We start from the raw sequence: 24,474 nt of genomic DNA on the forward strand, positions 1-24,474 counted from the left end.
GTCTTTTGGTGAACATATCTGCAATTATGTTATACTTTTTGATGCTACCTTTTGAAGTTAAATTTGAATATCATGTTTTCTTCTCTAGGGTATAGAAATTCAGTTGACTTTTATATGCTGTACTGCTCAGGGTTCTGAGAAACAGAACCAATAGGATATATATTTTGAGGAGATTTATTATGGGAATTGGCTAACTTGATTATGGGTGCTAATGATGCATCTGCTATCTGCAAGCTGGAGAACTAGGAAAGCCAGCGGGGCAATTCAGGGCCCGAGAATGGAGGAGCCACAAGTGTACATTCCAGAATCTAAAGATCCAGGAGCTCTGATGTGCAAGGGCAAGAGGACATGGATGTTGTGGCTCCAGGTAACAGAGAGAAGTGCCTTTCCTCTGGCTTTCTTCTCCATTCAGGTTCTTAAGGTATTGAATGGTGCCCACCCACACTGGTGAAGGAAGATCGTCTTTTGTCAGTCTACTGATTCAGATGCTAATCTCTTCCAGAAACACCCTTGCAGGCATACCCAGGCATAATGTTTTGCCAGCTATATTGACATCCTTTAGCTCAGTAAAGTGACCCATAAAACTAACCATCACAATATTGAGCTTGCATTCTGCAAACTTACGTGTTAGTTTCAGTAGCTTTCTTGTAGATTCTTTAGGATTCTTTTACAGGTAGGGTCATATCATCTGTGAAAAGAGACAGTTTTAATTTTTCCTTTTTAATCTCTACAGATCTGTGACTATTGTGGGTAGTATCTGGCTGAAATTATTTGTACAAGAATGTATGTGTACCTTTAACTTAGCCACTCCATATTATGCTGTAAGATTTTACTATCAGAAACAGAGCAGGAAAAGCTTTCTTTCTGTTCTGGAGGCTGTTTAAGGATATAAACCTACATATCCTTTTGTTCTAAGTCCAGCCAAATGGAAAGATTTAGAGAACAGCAATAAGAGTTGGAGAAAACGTGTTCTGATAGCATTTGAGTTTCTGAATCCAGCTCATCCACCTTGGATACTCTATTATTTTGGTATGGAAGTTTATATATCTCTCTTCTGTTTTACTTTTTGCTCAACTGAGTTTGAATTGGTTTATAATATTTGCAAGTAAAATAATCTCAAATAATAAAATTTCAGTGAGATGTGGGATTCATAATATATGTAGGAGTAATATGAATGCCAAATATAGCAAAAAAGCTGGAAGAAAGAAAATGCAAACATACTGATTGACAACCCTAAGGGTAACTGCATGTATGGAAGTACACAACAGTCACCCAGCATTTTGAGGTTTTGTGCCAGATGAATCTAAATGCAACCACAAATATATTCCAGAGAAGTCTAATTATTAAATAATTAGAAAACAAATGAAAATGTAGAATCAAAACTATGTCATTCATGGAAAGATCATATCTCTGTCAAGATATATTAAAAATGGAGAAACGCATTTGCATGACCATACACACATAATTAAGGATCATAAGAGGATGTCATCTGCTCTGTGACATTTCTGTGGGAAACCACTTTTTTAATCCTGATGAAACAATGATTTTTTTTTCCAGACAAGAACAATTTACTAAGAAGAATTCAATTAAAATTCTGGTATCTGGGTTGTCTAATAAATACAGGTCAAATGGCTATTATGAATTCCAGCAAAAAAAGTGCTGGGTAAAGATAATTTTAGAAAATCATTCTAAGTAACACTAAATAATGTGCAATGTAAACATCATACAATTTTTCAGGCAAAATAAAAATGTATGCAGTAATTTTAATTATTGCATTAGATTAATAAGTTTATTAGTTTATTTGAAGAAAATAGCGCAGCTCTAATAATAGAACACACAAAGAACTCATTTACAGAGAACAAAGTGTTTTTCTCTAAGGCCTTGAACATCTTTTAGGGAGTGAATTTCTGAATTTGCTCTCATCTGCACTGTACCCTTGATAGAACTCCTTGAATGTTATTACATTGCGACTGCGTCGTGCTTTAGTTGTTCAGCATTCATGATTGTTATTTCTTATTTTTATATATCTTAGCTTGGTGAGAATTTTGGTGAGAGATAAAGCTATGCCTTTGTGCTCCTATTAATCATTTACAAGCCCTCATGAGACTGAATTAGGGAAAACTCACATAACATTGAGATTGTAAAAAAGGTAGGAAGTAATAATTTATTTCTCGGACACGTGCTTGGTTCCCATTTCAATATCTGACGATGTAGCAGCCCAGATTCAACTTCAAATTCTCTATTGAGAAGACCTGACTAACTTTTCAGAGGACCCATTCTTATTTATTTATTTATTTATAATTTGTTTTTTATTAGCAGATGCATTGCTACAAATCTTTATGCCCCTTATCCAATCTCTCCCCTCCCCCGCCTCCTCCCCTCCCCCTCTAATGACCATAGATTTGTTCTCTCCATCTGATAGATTAACTGTTCCTCTGCTGGTTTGTGGCCTAGATGATCTGTCCAGTGCTGAGACAGGTGTGAGCAAGTCCTCCCCTATTATTGTAAATCAGATGCTTCCTCTTTTACTCTGGAGCGTGACCCATTTTATTTTGAAGTAGCTATAAAAATAAGAAAAGAAAGAGAACACGTATATTGAGCACTTAGCCTTTTTATTTGCAAGTTAATTGGAGGGGGGTTGGGTAAGGGTGTTTGGGATGCTGGAGTTTGATCTAGATTAGAGCCTATTAAAATTGTGCATTGCTACTGGAATATATTTTTTGTGTATATTAATTTGGGGGCAGGGTAGAAGGGGATTCAGTGATTCACACCAGACCATTATCAGAAGAAATCTGAGGAAAAGTCAGAGAAATGAATATATACCAAGTGGGCTATAAAGAACTGATGTTAAAGTTTGTGTGTGTGTGTGTGTGTGTGTGTGTGTGTGTGTGTGTGTGTGTGAATATCTAATTACATTAATGTGGCAAAATTCTTATTTCTGACTTTGGTTCAACTGATAATACAGTGGTGATTGTGGGAACATCATTTATAAATTCTTGATATAAAGTGAGAATGTTAACATTATTTGTGGCAGTATTGGTAAAGAATATTAATGTTGTTAATATTCTGAATGTTGTTAAATTGTAAGAAATTTCTATCTAAAAAAGGCTGAAGATGATTTATTCATTTTGCAAATTAAAAGTTACAATAGTCCTTCATATACTGTGTATTCATGAATAGTAACTGCTCAGTTGTGGTCCAATTTCCTTCCAGTCAGCTTTTCATTCTGAAATTTTGTTTTAAACATTTTTTTTCTATTAATTTTCTTTAGCATGAACATCCATACAACATTTTTTCCTTTTAATTTTCTCTAGCATGAACCACTTTGAAGCAAACAATCTATAATTATCCATTCGCAAACAATAGCTAATTGATTTCTGTAATTTTCTACTCTATCATTTACCTGCAGAGAAAATCGAGCACACATCAAGAAATTATATGCTCACTTTTGGTGTAGTTTAGACTTCATTTGCCTTTGGAAATGTTGATTAGAATTTTGGTTTGAGAGTTAGACTCTAAGTGGGCATTTAAGCTACACTGCTGGTAAAGGAGAGATGGATTAATGTAGCATAATCTCATATCTTGAAGTAAAACAACTTATATTTGGACACAGTAAATACTAAAATGTTAAAACATATACTTTGATTTGTTAAAAGACAAAATATTAAGTGTTGATTTTCATAGAGCTTTTCTGACAATTCATCGTTTTACAGCATTCAAAGATTAAATATTCAAGTGAGCATTTCCCTAGGATAATGACCAAGCTACAAAAAGGTAATGTTGGGGCTGAACAGGGAAGAGGTTCCAATGACTTGGTTTTCAGTAATTGAAACAGTATAGGGTAGTTACAGGAAAAGAGGTTTAAAAAAATCCTTTGTGCTTTCAGGTATACCTGTGCTGTCTGATATGGTAGCAACCTGACACATATGGCTACTTAAACTTTAATGGAAATTAGCCTTCCAGTCAAGATGGATGAATAGACAGTCCCCAGTATCACCCTCTCCCACAAATCAACTAATTTACAACTATTTGAAAGCAACAACAGCCAAGCTGTGGCCACTAGAGATCAGAGGAAGAGGAGGAAAGACCTATGGAGTACATGGAGGTGGGAGAAGACACGATGAGAGAAAGAAAACAACACTCTGACCATTTCAAATCCTGGCTGCATCCAGGCTGGAGCTGCTAAGTGCACAGAGCAGGAGCCGGCAAAAGCCGTAGCTGTACCCTAATGATGAAGTTGCTTGGAGGCGGCAGGGAGAACAGGGTCTTGGTGGCCTCCAGGCCAGCAATAGCACCAATAGGGTTCCCGTGGACCCACATAGGACTGAGGAGCCACAACAAATGAACAAAAGGAGCCACTCAGAGGCTGGTGAGTCATCACAAGGGATTGGAGCATGGCATATCCCATGGGAAGTGCTTGCACTGTGGGTTGTGGGGGAGACAGGTCCACCGGGAGAACACTGGGGCACAGCAAGGACAGCTGATCTGCCCTCCAATCAGCATAGGACCACTCAGAGGAGACTGGTCAAGAATATAGAACTGCATGGGGTATAGTCTGATGAAAAGACTCAGGCCCAGACCAGAGTTTCTACACAACCCAGGTGCAGCAGGTTTCACTAAACCTGGAAGTCCTATAAAGTCAACCATTAAAAACTGAGCTGCACAAAAAGCCTTCCCCAGGGAATCAGCAGCAAAGCAGCAATTGAGCTCAATCACAGAGCTCAAGTACTGGTCCCCACAGGAAGTTCCCTCACTTTAGAAGTAAGCAAAGGACAACAAATTATTTCTGGTGCAGAGTTTAAGTGGTGAGAACAGCAAATAATCCAATACAGAACTGAAAGAAAAAACAGAGTACCCATTGGGACTCACCTGAGGCATAGAGCTGGGTACTGGACCCTCCACCCACAACCAGGCACACCTCCAGTGCCACGGGGCTCACCTGGGGTCCTGAGGATGGAGCCGGGGACCAGACCCCCTCCCAAAACGAGAGACACTGACAACACCACAGGGCCCTCCTGGGATCCTGAGGTATGGAGCCAGGAGTCACCAGCAAGTAGGTAAGGTGCATGCCCAAAACCTCACCTCCATGTGGGTGACCCACCACAGACACCACAGTAACCATGGCTGCTGGGAAAGCAGCTAGATGCCACAACCACCATGCAGATGGTCCACCAGCCACTGGAGTGCATTGACACAAAGAGAGTCACCAGCAGAGACCAAGAAAAGAAGAGGATGTTTCTCTCCACAAAGCCCATTCCAGAGTGACAGAAGAAGCATCTGCTCTACAATAATATTGAGGGACCTGATCACACCTCTCAGCACTGGACAGATCAGGTAACAAATCAATAGAGTAACCATTGCTTCTCTCTCTAGGGTTATCAGAGGTGGGAAGGGAGAGGGAGAGGGGGATGGAGAGAGAATGGACAAGGGGCATAAAGAATAAGTATGACTTGTAATAATATATATGCTAATAATATTGATTTGATCAACATATGTCACCATTGAGCCTCCAAAAGATGTATAATCAATGATGATTCAAGAAAAATTTTTAAAAAATCTTTAATGCAAGTTAATTAAATTGAAATAAAATGAATTAGGTCCCGCAGATACACTAGCCATATTTTAAGGGTTCCGCAGTCATGTGTGGACAATGGCTGTGTTACTGGTAACCCAGAAAATATTGCCGTCCTCACAGAGGTTCTGTGGGACAGTCCTGAGGCAGACCTACACGTGGGTTTGGGGGTGAAGAGTGGGATTATTTATAATATTATTGGTTTTGTGGTCACCCACAGGAAAGTGAGAGTTGAAGCCATGGAATAGATAGAATTGCTCAGAAAGCCACGGTCCAACCCTTGCACAACGTCTCCCACTAAGGGCAGGTGCAGGAAGAATGGACAAAAAAACCAGAGAACATTTAATTACAGATGAAGATTAAAACCTTACCAATGTGGTCAAGGTCTTCGGTGATGGAATCATACTTTCTGCATCATATCGAAGACGTCCAGGCAATGCATTTCCAAAAATGGTGTGATGTATCATGCAATTTCACACAGTCGAGCAGAGACATTTCCCAAAGCAGCCAGGTCTTAAAAATCTCTCTTTCTCGGAGACTATCACAAACTGCAGTTTGGAAAAATTTGCTGGTATATTTTGAGATTATGATCTACAGCAAGCTGGGTTCCAAGCACATCAGAGTCTCTTTCTTTCTATGTAAATGAAAGACTTGTGGCATATCGTTCTTTGGGGAAGTTTTAAGGAACTTCAAAGACTTGTGGCATATCGTTCTTTGGGGAAGTTTTAAGGAACTTCACTGTTTCTGACAGAGAGTTTTAATTAAACATACAGATCAGTATTTTAAAATAAGATCTAATACATAGTAACACATGCTGTTCCAAAGGCCCTATACATTGAATTAGTGTCTATCAGTGGATCATTCTCTTCTGCCATTTGTCTGAAGATATATATGCGTGCCCTCCTGTCCCCCGGGTTGCAGGACGGTCACATCTTCAGCATTGCTTGAGAATGCCACAGCAGAATTTGTCAGTATACATAATATTTTTTGATATTGTCAGACTTTTAAATTTCTATATTTCTTACTATTGTGAAATAGGGTCTTATTTTAATATGCATTTCCCTGAATATTAGAAAATTTGATCATCTTTTCACATAATATTTGTCATTAAGTTTCTTTTTCTGTTAATTGGCCCATTTTTCTAGTGAGATATTTTTCTTTATAGTCACTACTTATTTTATTTACTTTTATTTAGACATTTAAATTCTTTAATCCTTTGACTATTCATGTTTTAAAAATCATTTCTTTGTCTATGACTTGTCTTTTAACTGTCCGTATGATATCTTTTTATGAAAATAAGATTTACGTATTAATATGCTCAAATTTATTAAGCTTTATTTTTATGGTATATAAGTTTTATACTTTTATAAATCTTTCCCTTCCCAAGGCCAATGATGAATTCTCCGACATTGTCTCCTAAAAGATGTAAAAAATTGCTTTATTTTATATCTTTATTTTCAACAGGGTTTGCATTTGTTTATATAGAAGGTAATGCTTTTTATATAATCTGAAGAACCAATTGCTTGTATCCAATTATTGGAGACTTTCTCATTTCAGCATCTATTTGCGGAGTCACTTTCTTCCTATATCATAAGTGGTGATTCTGTTTCTGAGCCTTCTTGCACTGTTTCAGTGGCCTCTTTGTCCCTGTCCCAATACCACATCATCTTAAGCACTATTGATAATAAATCTTGATATTTGATGAGCAAAATCCTCCTGTTCCTTTTTCAAAATTTTTATTTTATTGCTTGCCCATGAAGCTGGTGAGCTTATTTCTGAGCTCAAAAATCTCCTTTATTTGTTATTACTTTCAACATTCAATCTGTCTTTATGGCAGAGAGTGTGCATCTGATCCTGAATGTACTGGGCAGTCTTGACCTTGTGAAGGGCTGGCTTGCCTCAGTGTTTGTTCTTGGCCCTATATGTGGTCATCTTCCTGTGGTCATGGGGGTGGTTATTTTGAAAAAATACAGTACTCCCACTGTATGCTTGAAAATTGAAGGGTGCCGGTAATGATAATTATCAGAAAGGAATGAATCACTAAAAGCTCTGCAGGCATCCCAAATGTGTACGATATTTGGTATCATTGCAGCTACAGTTTTAGTAGTTTCCTCTTGATAGTTACGATCAACTGTTCCAATAGACCCTGTGATCCCTTTTCCAGAACCAGGTGGCAATATCAGATTTTAATATTTTAAAACATCATTATGTTCCCTGATTTAAATTGCCTGTCCCTGGGAAATCATACTATACTGCCATAGTTCTGAATCACATGGATCAGAAATAAATATTTTAAAAGTGGGACTTTGCTGTAGGAGACACAAGCTCTATCTTCGCCTCTTGATTTGTTGGCTCATTTGAATGTGCTGGCGAGAGGAGGGAAGTCTGATCCACCATGAACCATGTTGTACCTTTTAGGCCAACTCCAAGCTTCATAATTTGGTATCTGCCAGCACGTTTAATTTCGTTGCTATTGTAAGGTCTCTGCTTCCAGCTGATAGAGTGGGAGATAATAAGCTTGAGTCCTATGATTCCCCCTTTTCTTTTTCTTCTCTTTTCTTTAAAATCTAATGTGTGTTCCTGCATTAGGAGCAAGGATGTGAGAAGTACTCTGATGTAGCATTAACCAGGACAAAAGAAGCTTAATGCTCTTTACTGGTCATAAGAAGAATAGACATTTATTCAAATTGATCCCCAGGCTGCGGAGAATAACTCCCTGTCTCGATTACCATCACGAGCTGGCCTGAAAGAAATATGGAAGAATATCATGGGTGTCCGTCGTATTTATTGCTAAATGGAACATTTGGTTGACATGGTAACCCAGCTGGATCTGGCTATAACATTATATCCATGTATAACCTCTCTTCCTGGTCCTTTGTCTATTACACAAGTAAATGGCAGACTTTGTAAGGACAGAGAAAAAGAAAACTTTACACTAACCTAGACAGGGAGAAAAAAAAAATCTTTTTCTTAGTTTATAGAAAACAAACTACCCTCTACCTCTATTAGCAACTTAATTGTTGTATTTTCCATATTTTAAATATCAGGGTTATTCTAAGCTTGGTTAAAGTTTGTCCTCTTTTTATTGATTTATTTATAACTATTTTGTCCCTCCAGTGGATTCTTAAATTTATTCATCCAGTCCAATCTTTAAACTCATCTTTAGAGCTAAATATCCAGAATGAACACACATCTTGATTTGACTGGTAGAGTTCTGTCTTCTCTGATTTTGCATTTGTTTTGTGTTATGGGGGGGGGAGGGTAGGTTCATTTATAAGAATATGTATTAATTACAGTGTAAGCTACATTTATTTCGTACACTTTGTATTTCTAGCTTATGACATAGTCTCCCTAGGAGTGTTAGATGTTCAGTGAAAGAGTAAGTTCCTTTTTTTACTAGTTTCCAATTTTCACCTGATATTCTCCATCAGCTCACATATTACACCTATATTTTCATTTGTATACTAGAAAAATTTAATAACTTTTGAAGACTTTGTCTTTTAATTCTAAATGTTAAGTTTTCTTCTAGCAGGCAAAGTCACCTTGATCTTGAGTAGGCTTGTTTTAGGCTTTGTTAGGGCACATTAAATTGTATTTTTCCTTTAATTTAGGGCATAACCCTTAGACCTGAATTTAGGCCTCACTCCTAAAGCATGGTCATTCTGGAGTCTTACTGTAAAGTCCTACTGCAAATCTCCTCTAAATTAATATAATATAAATTTTAAAGATTTTTCTCCCCAGTGCTAGGAATTTGTTAAAACCTTCCAGCCTTCCAAATGTGCTTTCTGTTGGGCTTGCTTTAGTCCAATCTCATGCACACAGAGTTGAAAATCAGCCAGGGGCAGTCTGGGTATGGATACAGAATTGAGCCTTTCTCTTTTGTGGCTTTGGACTTCCCGTAATTTCTTCCCTCTGGCATTCATAAATTGAGGCCATAACTCTGCATCCCATGAAGACTGATGTTTTTGCCATTTCTGGTGTGCCATGCAGACGATGGGGTGCTTCCACAGGAGAAAACATTTAAATGTGGATCTCACACAGCACACATCCTGCTCTCGGGATCCCATGAAGACCCCATCATGCATATTCTAATCCTGGAAAAAAAATGTGCTTGTTCATTCCTGATGATTTTAAAATTTCAGGCTTTGGAATGTGCATACTCTTTCATATCCTCAGTGCCTAGAATGGAGCTTGACTAGGGAAAACAATTAATGTTTACTGAAGAAATTAACTAATGAAATATATATATATATATATATATATATATATATATATATATATATATATCATGTAAAAACAACAAGACAGTGTGTTTTCGTGGGACAGCCTTATGGGTCTAGGCCCACACATTTTGTTACAATCGATAAATTCTTATGATTACATGCTGTATCAGCACCCATTCTCAATACAGGTTTAACTTTCTCACACCAGAAGCAAGGCTCAGTCACTCTTGGCACAGTGTCTACCTCTCAACCTTCTCCCAGTTCCTCAAGGTGGTCGATCCAGGTATCTGTCTTATACAACTGCCTCCTGGAGACCACCTTTCTATAGGGCAGCTAGATTTAACCTGGTTGACTCACCCTGCTGACCCCCACACTCCACAAAGACTGCAAAGATATGCAGTGACAACCTCTCAGTCACAGTGTAACCCCATGGAGCTCCTGCCTGCCTGCTGTAAACCCACCAGTTAGAACTCCCCATGGGAAGCCTGCTTGGGTAATGCCCTGGGCCCCAATAAAGGCTTCAGCCCTCAAGGTCCCACACACTCTCTCTTGCTGCTGGATGGTTCCTCTCTTCCTGGTGGCCCTGTGAGGTATACTGCCCTCTGATCTCTGGGATCTGTGAGTAATTCACTGCTTCTGTGATATGTGTTTTGTTGAATTGCCTCCTCTGTCTCTCACCTGACCAACACATCAGAACATAACTTTCCTCCCAGTCAGAGAGCAGTCACTAGAGTGGCTAGGACAAGAGCCACAAAGGTGTCTGCCAGGATAAACAAGGTTCCTGTGAAAGGGACACCCAGTCATGGGTCAGACACTTAAGCACTGGAATGAAGATGTATCCCATGAAAGGAACACTGTAAATATCCACAACCACCTGCCCTGAAGCCCAGTCATGGCAGGGCTGGACTTTATAGCTGCTCTTCAGAGACACCTCAAGATCAAATTAGAAGAAAATACAACAGAGTTAAAAAATAAATGTTTTCCTTGATCAGCAGGTTGCCCTAAGTGGGCTTTTGTTGGATGACATTGTCTTAGTAAGATAATCGGGGACTAAAGTCTGATGCTGGACTTTATAGTTCTAGAAACTCTATTTTTGTCATAGTACCTCAACAGCATGGCATTTGCTGAACAACTTGACATAACCAAAAAATGCAAGGGGCTGTTGTTTAAGACAGAGGGAAAATATGAAAATTTTCAAGGGAGCCCAATTTTTATTGTGACCAAAATATTCATAACCACAATCTAGGGATGACTTCTCCATTTTAAAGTATTTGGGAGTGTAATAAATAATAATAAAGATTAAATTTGAGTAAAGGAGTACAGAGTACAATACTTTTAGCAGATATTTTATCTAGATAATTTATGCACCAAATATGTGCTAAGTTATTACTATGGAACACTTACTATTATAATTGCTGGTTACAGTGAGATTGTGGTTAAATGTAACTGTCTGTTCCATTTCCATGCAGTGAAATCCTGCAAGGAAATAGGTTTCTGTGCCTATTTTCCTAAAAAGGAATGAATAAGTAAGTATTGATTTTCCAATTTTCCATTTCAAGAAGCTCAAACTAACTGCACAGCACAATATAGTTGATTAGGTTCAAGGTGTCTTACCATAGTCACATTTCAATCTTCTATCAGATTTTACTTAAATTTTACCTTGATTAGAGTTTGGGTGTTTACTCAAAATTAACAGTCTATCTAATTTTGTGATGTCATGCATGCATATAATTTAAAAGGTTATGGTGTATAGACATGCATATATATATTTAGATATAATGATATAAATATATACATACATGCAAATATATATTGCTAATTGTGAATATATGCTATTTATAATGTACACACACGTGGAGTCTCAGAGGGTCATTTTTTTTTTTATGTTCAATTTCGTTGTGTGTGAGTGAACAAATAATTTTCCTCCCAGTGAGGCAGGAGTCGCTAGAGAGTGGCTAGGACAAGAGCCACAAAGGTGTCTGCCAGGATAAACAAGTACCGGTGAGAGGGACACCTGGTCATGGGTCAGACACTTAAGCACTGGAATAAAGATGTATCCCATGAAAGGTGCACTGTAAATATCCACAACCACCTGCCCTGAAGCCCAGTCATGGCAGGGCTGGACTTTATAGCTACTCTCCAGAGAGCCCTCAAGATCTATTATTCTTTCTTTAAGAAGATATTCTACTATTAAAAAAGTCAAGTGCATAAAGAAGGAACATAAGGTATATAAAGAGACAGGCATGAAGAAAATAGCAGAAAAATGATGGTGATCACTGGTTTCTTTGTCAACACGTTTTTGATGACTGGATATTAAGTGTCAGGTGCTGTGTCATCTGACAAATTCTCATGATGTTTTCTAAAACACCCATTACTTGATTTAGTATTATGATAACTCTAAGTATTTAATTTTGTTGCTGTTGGTTTTTTGTATTTCAAGATTTATAAGAGGTAAAATTATTCTCCTTTGAAAATCTGAGCAATACAGAGCACGGTGTTGGAATAATATGCATGAGCTCTATTTACATATTGTCAAATATTTCTTCTCTGTACTTCTCTGTGGTTAGATCTTATGTCTAGAAAATATTTCAGCCTCCACTACTACAGTGGGAGATATCAAGTCCAGAGATTATGGGTCTAGTATTTAGGCAAGAGGTTTACCTAAAGATATGAAATTGGGGGGTCTCAACTATAAATGATATTCAAAGCCATAAGGTCAAATGAAATGCATAAGGGAGTGAGTAAGATAAAGAAGACATTATAAACAATGACTGTCTCTTGGGGCACTTATAAATGGCTTGGGGAAAAAAGACAGATCAGAAACAACAAATAAAACAGGAGGAAAACAAACAAGGGTTACATCAAGAAAGTATCTGAAAATCTGTCAAAGGAAGATCAAGTACAGATGACTGCAGTTTGAAACGTTGATTAACTAGTGGTCTTAGCTAGTGATGGGAGAAAGACTGATTGCAATAGGTGCAAGGGAAATTGCAAGAGAGAAACTAGCCCTAGTGAACATAGGAAGCTCTTTTGATTTTAGCACCAAATGGAGCAAAGAAATTAGATGATAGCTGCTGGGAAAGTGGGACCAAAGGAAGTTTTCTTTTTCCTTATTTTTAAAAATAGAAATAATGGCCAGCTGATGAGTGACTCAGTAGAAAGATAATAAATGTTAATATAAAAGAGAGAAAGGATATTTGCCAAAGGATGTCTTTGAATAGGTGAGAGGGCATGAAATAACGTGCACAACTGGAAGTACTGGCATATGGCTTTAGATCAAGTCTTCTTAAAGTTTCTTAATCTCTGGTGAGTGTGTTTGTGTCTGTGTGAGTGTGCACACGTCTGTGCATGCATTGCGTGGACCCCACTGAAGCTCTATGGGTGCTACAAGCCCTTTATTATGAATAATTCTAAATGCGTAAAATAAATTCCATAGGATTACATGGAAATATAAATATACAAGCTTCCTATATTCACTAGGGCTAGTCTCTCTCTTGCAATTTCCCTTGCACCAATTGCAATTGGTGGAAATATAGTCATCAAAATATTTTAAAATTTTGTAAGATATTCATATATCTTCATTATTAATTAGTTAAAAATTAACAATATAATATAAACAAATTCAACTTAACTTTATTATTTTAAAGACATAAATATAAATGTTACTGTTACTTAGGAAAAATGGTGGGCGAAATAACCTTGCTTAGTAGTGATAAGAGTAAAAGACATTTCAAGATACCTGCACCATTTGTAATATGATATGAAAATATTGGCAATAAAGCCTTAGTATCTGCGAATACAACTATGGTTTGTTACCTACTTTCAGAATTAAAGGATTTTTGTTGTTAGTGTTATGTTTAGTAAAAATAAAGATACTAGTTGTTTTTTTTTTTTCTCCTATCCAAGTTCACTGACTGTGTGATTCCTACCCACAGATACCACGGTGCCAGGTTTAAATTACTGTGGAATATAGTGTGGATTCCTAGTTCATCTATAATAAGAGGTGAGGGGAGTGAATAGGGTATGAGGCTACCAATGGGTGACTCAGGGAGTCTTCATGCTATTATTTCAATTTTCTCAGTTAAAAAGGAAGCAACATCCTCAAGACTGAAGACGGGAGAGATGTGATGGAAAAAGGAAAATAGAAAAAAGACTGTAGAATAGACATTTCAGGTCCTCAAGAGTGAATGGATGAATGAAACAGGATTAAATACTCAACTAGCACTGACAATTTTAAATTTAAAAATGAGCTCAGCCAGTGTATTTATTTATTTTTTCTATTGTCATGTTTATCTGCATTGTGCATGCATGACACAGGTGAAAATTCACATTGCATCTGGGTTATGATTTTGCTAAGGGTGCAAATAAGTGAAAATGAGCATCAGGAGTGATTATGATGCAAATACAATGTTATAATGATAGTTATTAGGTGGGCATATAACTGTCACAATAATATATAATTAAAGCATTATATAAAATGCATGATGTATATGATGTATAATAGTGGTATACAATTTAATGGTAAATGATACATTATCCAATGCTCCATAGTGATAATCTATTATAGAACATTGATGTTAATGATGATGATGGTGACAATGATAATAATGCAATGATAGTAATACATGGTCAGTTGGTGTGCTGTTGGTCTGCTGGATTTCTTTGCCTTTTTCCTGCCCCTTTATGTGATGAAGTCACCTGGTGGGCAGTGAGGGAGTTGTGTTCTCCATTGACTAAAACAAGGATGCTGATAACCTCCTACCTAGTACCATTAAGCACAACACCAGGATGCTCTTTCGTAGTAATTTTGCAAATCTGTTTTTGTGAATTTTACTGATACATGGAGCCATAGCACATCAAATTTAATTTAAGAAATCATACAGCCACAACACAGAAAATCTATTTCCTGCATTTCTGGCTTCCCTTTTCCCCATCATAATGGATCTTTTTCAAAAATACAAAATTTAGAAACAGTTTTTGTCAGTTCCAAACACATTAAGACCTTCCAAATTCTTCTATCTCCTTCCCCTTCAGAAATGATCACTTTAAGTCAGAAATTCAAAAAAGCCAGAGAGATGTACTTGAAAATTTTGTAGTTCCTGTTTATCTCCGTGTTTATAAAGTTATTTTGCATTAAGCAAAATCACTGTATGATTTTCTAGTCGGTTCTTAGCTGAAGTTTTAAAAATAAAATTGGGAGCATGAAAGCTTAGTTAAACACATACGTTAATCAATTGTATACATGTACCAATTATAATATGAATCTACAAATGAACCATATGTATTCATACATATTGAAGTGGCTGAATAAGTGCACGCTTGTTTGGTAAATACACTGGGAGCTGATGGTTTTAGAAAGGCATTTAAAAATCATTCTAGTCTGCTGCCCTAAATGGCATTTTCTGGCACCATACATTTAGATGATAATTTTCTCAGTTTGTTTCTAAGGCAAAAAGGCTTGTGCTATGAAGCTAAATGTTAGAGGATGATAGAAAAAATATTTGAGTTTTTTGAAGATGATCATAGTGGTTGAAACTCTTACCTTTTCAATTTTTTTGGTTTTTATTTTCACAAAAAGTCAAAAAAAAAAAGATTAGGTATGTGGGGCAAACTTCAAAGTGATTTATATATACCTCATGTAGATCAGTTCATGCAGTGCTTGTAGGTGTATTGAAACATTGAGATTAAACATTGAATTTGTACACAGAACCAGCAGCCATCAGCCACTATTTTTAATCAAAGTGATTGTACTTCACTGAATGGAACAGGCCATTTTTATGTCAAAAACTCTTTAATTATTATGGTGATAGCATATTTTAAGGAAATGCATTGCATCAAATATAATAATGTCTTAAAATAGAGAATCACAGTGCAAAATAACTTCCTAAGTTTGAAATTATTCAGTAGTGCATGCATGCTGTAGGTAATTCTATCATCCTCTTATTAACATCTAGTCTTAATTGAATTGGTATCTTTTCCTCTTGTTACAATTCATTTGTTATTTAAAAAAAAAATTATTTGCTGGGAACCCCAAATTTTTCAGATCATACTGAGAACTCATGGAAATTATAATTCAGTAAGGGGATAAAAAATATTAACATAAGCAAGAGAGGAATCCATAATTGTCCATTGTGAACAGGGCTACAAGAGAAAAGTAGAGCCAACAGACAAAACATGGGTGAGCTTATCCTAGTCACTAAATTGAAGGGGGACTGGTTAAAAGTTGAGGATTATAGAAGACAGAGATCTTGGGTGTACAGCCCATGACAGGTTTTTCAGTTTTATGCTGAGTGAGTGGAAGTCACTGAAGAGTTAGAAGGTTGCAGCACTACCTCCTTGGTGAAGTCTGAAGTCACTGAAGGTGATGACAGCAACAACTAAAATCAAACCCAGCTGAAGTACAGGTGAGACTGATGAAAACCACAGCACTGTTGTGCTGAGAGAGGAAGAGGGATGTTCATTTCAGATCAGGAAAATGACCCATCTCAATCTCTAATGTTCTTCACAGTATGTCCAGCAATCATTCAAAAATTATGAGACATACTGTATTAGTCCATTTCTGTTGCATGCAATGAAATATTTGGAACTGAGTAATTTATAAGAAAACAAAATTTATAGCTTACAATTTCAAAGGTTGGGAAGTCCAAAGTCCAGGGATGACATCTGGTGAAGGTCTTCTTTGGCGGTGGCTTTCCAGTAGTGCAGGGGTCTCATATGGAACAAAATGATGGAGCAGAGAGAAAATGAATCACACTGCTCTACTTTTAAAGCCCTCAGAAACATGCCCATAATCACCATTATTAATCCATTCATTATGACACAGTCCTCAGAATCTAATCACCTCATCAAAGCTCCACCTTTCAAGTGCCATAACAGGATTTCCTACCCTCAACAGTTATGGTGGGAATTAAGCTTCTAATATATGAACTTTGGGGGACACAATTCAATCAATCCACAGGAAACATGAGGAAAAGTAAAAAACGACTGAGTGATAAGAGAAGAAATAGTGTCACCTGAAGCAAACCCAGATATGACCCAGATAGATCAGAACTGTGTACAAAGCACTGTGAAATAACTATGAGTAATATGTTAAAGGGTCTGGAGGAATAGGTTGGCAAAGTGCAAAAGTAAAATAAGTAGAATTAATGCAAAAGGAAGTAGTGGAGATAAAAAGAAAGAAAATAAATATTTAAAATAATTCAAAGGAAGGGAAGTAAAAAAGGGAAAATCAAACAAAAGGTCTGTGAGAGAAATTGAAAATTGCAGGATGGTTTATACACAACCATATCAATCATCGCACTAAATGTAAGTGGTCTAAACATGCCAATTAAAAAGTAGAAATTGTTAGATCGAATTAAAATAAGACCAAATTACTTACTGTCTACAAGAAACACAGTAAATGTAAAGACACAGAGAAGTTAAAGGTAATGGGATAGAGACAGATATAACTCTCAGATACTACATAAAAGAAAGCTGGCATGGCTGTATTAATTTCAGATAAAGGAGACTTTGGAACTAGTAGTCAATGCAGCAGGAAGATGTGACAATCCTGTGAGTAAACATCTGTCAATAAAACTTCAAGATTCATGAAGCAACTGTGATTAAACTAACACGAGACATTTTTAAAAAATCCAGAACTATAGCTGGAGACTTCAACACTCTTCTCTCAGTAACTGATGGAAAAAGTAGAGAAAAAATTAGGAAAGTTACAGCAACAAACACAATCAACACTGTCAATTTGACTTACATGAAATACAGAGTAATTTATTCAATAAGGACAGACTCAGTCTTTTTTTTTTTAATCTTACGACATTCTTTATTTTTATTTAGAAGACCTTTTTACTGATTAAGGAAATTACTATATGTTCATTTTTTTTAATTAGGAAAATATGAAAATATATAAAGAAAAAAATTTAAACCCATTAATTTATTTCTTAAAATAACCACTACTTTTTTTTTCTGGTATAAATACTTTTAGACAAGAAGTAAATCCACACTTATCAATTGTTAACATAAAATTTAAATTGTTTAACACATACTGTCTCATAATTTGCTTTACCCACTTAAAGTTTTTTTTATATTGTGTAAATATATGGATGCATAGATAAGCAACAAAATTTATCTTGCTAGCTTTCTATATTTGGGCACTTAGGTATTTTCCTTTTCTTGTTATAAATGATTGATGAATTTACGAACATAAATATCATTAGCTCAGTTTTTAATTAATGAAAACTTTAAATATATGATAATGTATTACATCTTGTGTCAAATTCCTAGAAACAGATATTTGAGTAACAGTTTGGATGACAGTTAAAAAATTCTTGCTATTTATGTCAAATTCTTCTTCAGAAAATTTTTTTTCAATGTCGTGACATTTTTAGATTACAATATCACTATGAGCCTATTGTATTCCTATAGTCAAGATACAGAATGTTTCCTTCAACCCAAGCCTACCTCATTGTTAACATGATCCCTGCCTTGGATTGAGTGTATCCCCCAAATTTGATACCTACTGTGACAGTGTTAAGAGGATGGGAAATCCTATTACAGTAATTGAAAGGTGGGGCCTTGAAGAGGTGATTGGACTGTAGGACTATGCCATAGTGAATGGACTAATAATGGTGTTCAGGGGTGTGGTTGTTGGGGCTTTAAAAGGAGAGTGCATGAGGAACTCTCTCTCTCTCTGCTCTGCCATTTTCTGCAATGTGAGACCCTTGGGTCTCTGTCACCACTACAAAGGCCTTCATTGATGTGTTCCCTGCACTATGGACTTCCCAGCCTCAGAAACTGTGTAAGCCATAGGGAGATTTTAAGTTATGAATGAACTTTTCTGTATAGTTCTACTATTCAAATTATACTATTCAAGTTAAACTACTCAAATTATCTCTTTCATATTGGGTGATTTGTGGTAGTTTGTGATTTTTTTAAGGAATTGATCTATTTTATCTAAGTCATCAAATTAGTGTGTGTAGAGCTGTTCTGTTCGTAGCATTGCCTTACTTCTTTTGGGTATTTATAGGCTCTAACATGAATCCCGCTTCAATTGTGATATTGCCTCCTGTTTCCGTCTTCTTTCTTTATTTCTTTGTCTTTATTTCTAAAAGTTTGTCAAACTTATTGGTATTTTCAAGGAACCAGGATACATATTCTCTTAAACTGCACATAGAAAATACACCAAAATATGAGGGGTTTAAAAAAAACTTATGGAAAATGTGTATTATGAAAAAACTATGCATGTATGTCAAAAATTTTTGCACTAAGATCAGTTCATACTAAGTTGCTACAATGTGTCAGAACAGGATCCAGTATGAGGCACTGAGAAGGATAAGACACAAGTTTGAAAAGAGCCCCTATCAGAGAAGCATAAATTCTGCTAAAATTGAAGCAAGAACAAATATTAAATTTATGATGAAGCTTGGGTGGAAGAATGGTAAAATCACTCATGCTCCATGAAAAGTTTATGAGGATAATTCCCTACAGAAATCAGCAGTTTACAAATGGATAACTCATTTAAAGAAGGGATGAGATGACGTGGAAGATGAGGTCCACAGCAGCAGACCGTGCATATCAATTTGTGAAGAAAAAATTAAACTCATTCATGAACTAATTGAAGAGTACAAATGATTAACACAGAAACAATAGCCAATACCACAGACATATCAACTCATTCAGCGTACACAATTCTGACTGAAAAGTTACTATTGAGCAGACTTTCTGTTCAATGGGTGCTAAAACTGTTGTGCCCAGATCAGCTACCAATAAAAGCAGAATTTTCCATAGAAATTTAAACAAGTGGGATTGACATCTTGAAGTATTTCTTTGAATATTATAACAGGAGTTGAAACATGGCTTTACTGGTACAGTCCTGAAGACAAATCACAATCAAAGCCATGGCTACCAAGAGGTGGAAGTGGTCCAGTCAAGGCAAAAGCAGACCAGTCAAGAGCAAAGGTCATGGAAACATATTTTTGGGATACTAAAGCCATTTTGCTTGTTGAATCTGGAGGGCCAAAGAATGATAACATCTGCTTATTATGAGAGTGATTTGAAAAAGTTAGACAAAGATTTAGCAGAAAAATACCTGGGAAAGCTTCACCAGAGAGTCCTTCTCCACCAGCACAATGCTCCTGCTCTTTCCTCTCATCAAACAAGAGCAATTATGCCAGAGATTTGATGAGAAATTATTAGGCATCCACCTTAAAGTCCTGACTTGGCTCCTTCTGACTTCTTTTTGTTTCTTAATCTTTAAAGAGCACCCATTTTTCTTCAGCTAATAATGTAAAGCAGACTGCATTGACATGGTTAAATTCCCAGGATGCTCAGTTCTTTAGGGGTGGACTGAATGACTGTTATCATTGTTTACAAAAGTGGCTTGAACTTGATGGACTTTATGTTGAGAAACAAAGTTTATATTTTTCATTTTCATACTTTAATCCTTTTTTTTTTTAAGGAACTTTTTGAAGTTCCCTTGTAGATCATATTCTGGATCTGAACAGGAGCAACAACTTTAACATGTTTAAAATCAAGTGTGTTCTCTGACCACAACAGAATCAATGATAGAAATGTGAAAATATCAATCGGCCAAAGAAGAGAACCCAAATGGTGCAAATAGGATCTATTTCGAAGTGAATGAAACTCCGCATGTAAAACTTTGGGGAGTGTAGCCACGGAAGTGCTTAGATGTAAATTTTAAAGAGTGGTGGTTTTATTAGAAGATAGTAGAAGCGAAAAAGTCTCAACGGAATGATCTTAATTTTTACTTTAATTAGGGGGAAAAAAGAACAAATTAAACCCAAAGTTAGCAGGATAAAGGAGAAAATAAAGATCAAAGTCAAGGAACAAAGCTGGAGTAGTATTGGTCTCAGGACAGGGGACCTAGGATAGGGTAAGAGGCTGCTCTAGGGACCCGATGCTGTGTCCTAAAGACCAGAGGGCATGGCTGGAGCTGGGATCCAGGCAGAGGAGTCAGCACCAGCTGGTCCTAGGTGGGCACTGCCTTCAATGTCAAGCCCCAGAGATGCTGCCTGGACATGTTCAGCCAGCCTGGGGCCTTTTGCCGTTTCTGAGCTTGGTACCCCAGAAGGATCTCATATTGCACCAGAAAAAGCCTCACAAAAGACAGAATTGCTTGTGGAGCATGAGTATTATGTGCTGCAGGGATGCCACGCCATGCTCACCTTTGATGAGCTCTCTGAGTCCTTGTGCAGACTGGTCATCTTGACTGATTTTGTGAAAATTGCTTACCCTGAGCCCACATTCAGAAAGGTTGCAGAAGAACCTTGCAGAAGTGTTGGCACCATGGTAGAAAAGTTGAACACAGATGTGGAATTATATACCAAAGTGTGAGAAAATGACTAGCTGATAAGAAAATCTTGTGGATTCCCTGGATCTGGAAACCCAACAAGTGGCTTAACTGCTTATGATTGATTTTGAAATCAGTGCAACCCATGCATCCAAAGGAAAGCATGAAAGAACAGTGAACCTTAATGTAAAGTCAATACTTCTAAGATTTATAAGCATCTCTTTGGGCTGGCCAGTTAGCTCAGTTGGTTAGAGTGTGGTGCTGATGACACCAAGATCTAGGGTTCATCCTGTACTCTGTCCAGCCACCAAAAATAAATATAAATAAATAAATAAATAAAGGCTGGCCTGTCAAGCTCACTTGGAGTAAAGTGCTGATAACACAAAGGTCAAGGGTTCAGTTCCCTGCACCAGCCAGCTGAAAAAAATAAAAATAGAAAAAAATTAATAAAAATGTGTAAATGATAAGCATCTCTTATCAGAACACATTCACCATAAAGTTATACTGGATGGATATCATCTCAAAAATGATGGTCTACATACAGAAGCACTAGATGTCTTGGTGTCAGAAGCCGCTTATGAAATGTTTCTTTATCCCAGTGTTGGCCAATTGAAATTTTTAGAAGAATTTCTCAACAAAAGAGATCTTCTGGCAAAGTTAGTGTATGTATTTTACATTTTTTGCACAGGTCTCTCCAAGGAACACTAGCTAAAAACCTAGAAACTGTCATGCATTTCCATGAGAAACAATCAGACAAACTTTCTGAACGGACTATGAAATATTTTGAGATGATACGAGGGATTAAAAACAAAACCAAATCATCCAACTTCTGAATTAATGCCTTGGGACCCTCCTACTACAGTGGTGTGATTCACGCAGAGAGGTATAATATTGTGCCCAGTTCATATCACCCATTTTTCTCTCTTGGAACATATGTAGAGGTCTAAATATTTTGCTTAACAAACTGTTAGGGATTTTGTTGTCTGCAGAGCAGCCTGAAAAAGGAGAGGCGTGGTGTGAAGATGTTTGAAAGCTGGCTGTGGTTTTTGCATAAATCCAGGGGTTGTTGGGATACATTTTCTTTTCCTTTTTTGGCAGCTGGCTGGTAAAGGGATCAAACCCTTGACGCTGGTGTTATAACACCGGACTGTAAACAACTGGGATGACCAGTGAAACTTTCTTTCATGTTTCTTTTAAGTGGCCAGACAAACCACAGCAAGATTATCATTTTACGATCAGTGGAAGCACGTTAAAGGAAAAAGGAGACTAGCGACTTCCAGTCTTAGCTCTTATGCTGAATCTCCTTCATTCCTCAAGGGATTCACCAACTTTATTAACTCCTGGAATAATGGAAAATCTCTTCCATGACATGGGACATGCCATGCATTCTGTGCTGGGACATACTTATTACCGACACATCTCTGGGACAAGGTGGCCCGCTGATTTTCGTGAGGTCCTTCTGCTCTGAAGGAGTATTTTACAAATGACTGTTGAGCAGTTGACTCATTCAGCAGCCATTGTCACACTGGGCAGCTACTGCTAATTGGTGTCTCTTCACTGTGAATCTGAAAAATTTGTGCTGTGACAGATGTGCACCTTCAAGTCTTTTATGCCACTCTGGATCAAATCTACCATGGAAAGTATCCCCTGGGGAGGTCAACTGCAGACATTTTCAAGGCAACACAGGAGAAATTTTATGGCTGACCATACGTTCCAGATACAGCCTGGCAGCTGTGATTCAGCCACTCAGTGGGCTGATATTGCTCTTACTTGTGCATGTAAGAAATCCTAAAATCACTAGACATATTTAGCATTCTATATTATTCAAGATATAGGAAAAATAAAAATGTTTTTGCTGTAGTTTCATACCTCTCTGCTCATTGCTTCTGGCACCAGATGTATGGGGGTTGTTTCCCACACCAAGCAACTCTCCAGCTGGGTGTCCCATCACTTGGTTCAATCCTGACGCTATCTCCAGGTAGATAGTGTCAGATCCCATAGGTCGAGAACTCAGTCTTCAGACACCAGCTGCAAATACTAGGTTGTGACCCGTGCTTCTGGCCAACTGGCTATAAATTGGGGTTCCCATGATCCTGTCCTTGGGTTTGATTAATTCACTAGGATTGCTCACAGAACTCAGGGAAACACTTATGTTTACTGGCTTATTATAAGGATATTAACAGATGAACAGAAATATGGAAGAAATGCATAGGACACAGTATGTGGGAGGGGGCTCTGAGTTCCATGGTCCCCAAAGCACCTCCATGTGTTTGGCTATCTGGAAGCTCATCTGAACTGAGTCTTTTTGCTTTTTAAGGAGACTTCATTATGTAAGGCATGCTTGATTAAATCACTGGCCACTGGTGATCAACTTAACCTTCAGCCCCTTTCCCCTCCCCAGAGGTTAGGTTTAGGGATGAAAATCCCATCCCTCTAGTTATGCCTTGATCTTTCTCATGACCAGTCCCCATCCTGAAACTACCTGGAGGTGGCCAGCCATTAGTCAACTAAGTGGCATACAAAAAAACACCTATCACTCCAGTGATTCCAAGAACTCTGAGAACTTCATGCCAGAAATTGGGAATGAAGAGCAAATATATATTTCATGTTATCACAGATGTGCCATCCAACAGTTCTCAAAATCATTTGACTATAGAACCCATCCCTCTTTTGGAGTACCCATTGATGACATTTTTGAGAACACTGGGAAATAAACACTAAATGCACTCAGACAGAAATAACATGGTTACATATGAAAGAAAAAAACAAAAATGAAGGCGTTTGCAGAATGCAATTGCATATCACCATTAAAAGCCAAAGGAAAAAGTTTTGAGAATTAAGATGCTAAATGACATCCTCAGACATATGAGGACTCAGAAAATATTTCAGTTTTGTATACTTCTTTAAAAACTGCTTAAAGAAGTAATTTTGAACAAGAGGAAATTTTAAGAATGCAGGGAAAAAAGCCTCTTTTCATGAAAGCATCCAGATTAATCAGAATAGTTAATTATTTTATTATAAATGTTTTTCCTTAAGATGAGAATAAACCCATGAGAACACAAGAAATTTCTCTGGGAAGAATTCTCTCCTGAGGTTATGGCTTATCACCAGCTTCCAAAAATACAATCTAAAGTACTTACGACTATGTAAACACTAAAAATAATCTAAAAAAAAAGAACTGGAGGACAATGAATAAAATGTTAATATGGTTGTCAAAAAAAAATCAAGGAAATCAAGAATAGATAAAACAATGAAACTGAAAACTGGTTCTTTGAAAAGATTAATGGAACAGGTGAAGCTTTAGCCAAAATGATTGAAAAAGATAGAAAAGATAAAAATTACATCAAGAACAAAGGTGAGGGAAACCTTACTATAGA

General features: G+C 37.0%; 1 pseudogene; it reads left to right on the forward strand.

Moving 5' to 3' along the window:
* Positions 1-277: 277 nt before the first annotated feature.
* On the forward strand, positions 278-22,855 carry LOC134366512 (mitochondrial intermediate peptidase-like; annotated as a pseudogene).
* The last annotated feature ends 1,619 nt before the right edge of the window (positions 22,856-24,474 follow it).

This window comes from Cynocephalus volans, chromosome 18 (genome assembly GCF_027409185.1).
Source record: "Cynocephalus volans isolate mCynVol1 chromosome 18, mCynVol1.pri, whole genome shotgun sequence".
NCBI lineage: Eukaryota > Metazoa > Chordata > Mammalia > Dermoptera > Cynocephalidae > Cynocephalus > Cynocephalus volans.